Source organism: Cornus florida, unplaced genomic scaffold (assembly GCF_030987335.1).
Source record: "Cornus florida cultivar Cherokee Brave unplaced genomic scaffold, ASM3098733v1 CherokeeBrave_3.0.0_Hap2_scaffold_185, whole genome shotgun sequence".
In the NCBI taxonomy this organism is placed as follows: Eukaryota; Viridiplantae; Streptophyta; class Magnoliopsida; order Cornales; family Cornaceae; genus Cornus; species Cornus florida.
The window spans coordinates 35,001-37,500 of NW_026775677.1; the positions used below are offsets into that span (position 1 = coordinate 35,001).

Here is a 2,500-nt window from a genome sequence, read left to right on the forward strand (position 1 = left end):
GAATAATATTAAAATAAAAAAGAAGTATTTGTGTTGGATTGGCACTCCATAGATAACCTACATCGATACAAACAAAAAAAGTGTAGATGTAAGAATAAATAAGGAAAAAATAGAAAAAAATATTAGGTTTATTCAATCAATAATGTATTTAATCAATATTAAGTGAAATAGGCAAACTTTATTCCTTGTTTGTTAGTGGAGTTCCAACGAAAACCAACCAATTGAGGGAATGCTAGAATTTTATATTTCCAGGATCCATAAAATAAGGTTTTGCCGTTATAGAACATGGGATTCTATGGGAGCAATGATAAAGATAAATTAGGTATGATAGAACAAGAGAAAGGGGAAATAAAAAAATAGTAGAGAAAAATTATACAAAACTATATACAAGTCACCACTCCCTCCCTTATTTTTTTTTATTCCTTAATGAATTGAATTTTTTTTAATTAGAACGAAGTTCCTTAAAAACCTCCGCCTTCTTTAAAATATCATGAACAGTTCCTGTAGGTTGAGCGCCTTTTTCAAGGAAGTATAGAATAGCAGGAACATTTAAATAAGTTTGATTCTTTATCGGATCATAAAAACCCACTTTCCGAAGATCTCTTCCCTCTCTTCGGGATCGAACATCAATTGCAACGATTCGATAGACGGCTCATTGGGATAGATGTAGATGAACAATACCCCCCCCTAGAAACGTATAGGAAGTTTTCTCCTCGTACGGCTCAAGAAAAAATGATTCGAAGTGATTTCGATGTATCGAATTATAATATAGAATTCTAATGGCAAATGGATCCATAAAATCATCAAATCAATTAGGCTATGATTTAAGCCCTTTTTTCTTCTTCTCTTCCTTACTGAAAAAGAAAAAAATCATTTGTACTCATAACTCAAGTTGGATAACTCCCCAATAGCTCAAAGAAAAATCTTTAGGCATTTATTTCATTTATTGAGTGGTCTCTAACCCCCTTTTTTGTTTGTCTCATTTAAAAACAATTTAAATTCTTCATTCTGATCCAGTTATTGAGACAACTCAAACGGCGTTTCCTTGTTCTGGGGATCCTTTATCTTTGTTTTGAATCATTAGGTTTAGACATTACTTCGGCGATCCTTAATCCTTTCAAAACGGCAGCAACATACCCTTTTTGTGATTTCTTTCTATCAAAGAATCATATGAACGGTGGATTCCCGCGCGATACACCTTGGATCGAAAGAGTTTTATCAATTCCAACAATTTTCTTTTTCCTTTTTGGGCGGAAACTTGCTCGAATTGGATTCTTTCGATTTCTATTTCTATATCGAAGATATACTTACGAAGTTGTTCCAATTTATTGATTAGCATTAACCCTAGATCCCTGCCCCCGAGAAATGAATCAATACTTTCTGCTCGAGCTCCACCATGTACTATTTACATTACAACCCAACAAAAAGGAGGGGTTCTAGTGGAACAGAACAAATGATGTCGAGCCAGGAGCACCTTCATTCCTATATAAAATGATGGATGTAAGAATCCACAACGGATCGTGTCTTTCAAGTCGCACGTTGCTTTCTACCACATCGTTTCAAACGAAGTTTTACCATAACATTCCTCTAAATTGGAACCGGTATGGAAATGATTCAATATTCAATTATGGAATCATGAATAGTCATTGGTTCAGTCGGTCCATAGTAATCTAGATTTTTCTCTTCTATATAGATGGGTAGATATTTTTTTGAAGGAATCTCAACAAAAATGCAACTTAACTCCATATTTGATTGTATGAATACAACATTTTTTTATAAAAAAAAAAACATAAATAAGACGAAAAAATAAGTTTTTTTAATTTGCATCTTCAAGTGACTCAATAGGATAGATTTATCAATCTTACGCTTCTTCAAGTACCAAAGATTCAACTCCTCCGGAATCATTAAAATGGTTTAAAAATAGTTATAATTGAAAAAGTTTCCCACTTTGACACATTATTTGAATCCAATTTTACAGTAAGGGCTGCATTTGATCACCACAAGATAGATAAATTTCTGTTTCATTTCGAATTGAATCATCAATGATTTCAAGCGCGGATAGATAGATCAAACAAAAAATCCAATTTCTTTTTTTTGAGATGGATAAAAAAGACTTATGTAAGGGAAGATTTAAGTCCTTATTCTTTCATCTGAGTGATAAAATCAGAATCGAACGAATAGGGGGTTTCATATCTATCAGATAGACTGAACAATTGTCACTAATTTTTTCATAAAAATCGAAAGGCCGTTGTCACTGAAATAGAACGATAACAATACATATAAGCTAAACATTTCCTCATTTTATATGCATTTTTATATTTTGTTTGACTTGAAGTGTAGTAGTAGTAATCTTTCTGTAATCTTGCCATAAAATAAAGTGAATAAAATGGCTGAATCGGCCCGGTCTGAATATCTATTTACAATTATTCATTATAGCCAAAAAAGAAATACCTAAAACTGGGTTCAAAGAAAATCCCCCAGTTACATATGTAACTTGATT

At 32.4% G+C, this 2,500-nt stretch overlaps 1 pseudogene; it reads right to left on the reverse strand.

Moving 5' to 3' along the window:
• The window catches only part of LOC132289359 (maturase K-like), a 2,387-nt pseudogene extending 2,050 nt beyond the window's left edge, over positions 1 to 337 (reverse strand).
• Positions 338 to 2,500: the final 2,163 nt, after the last annotated feature.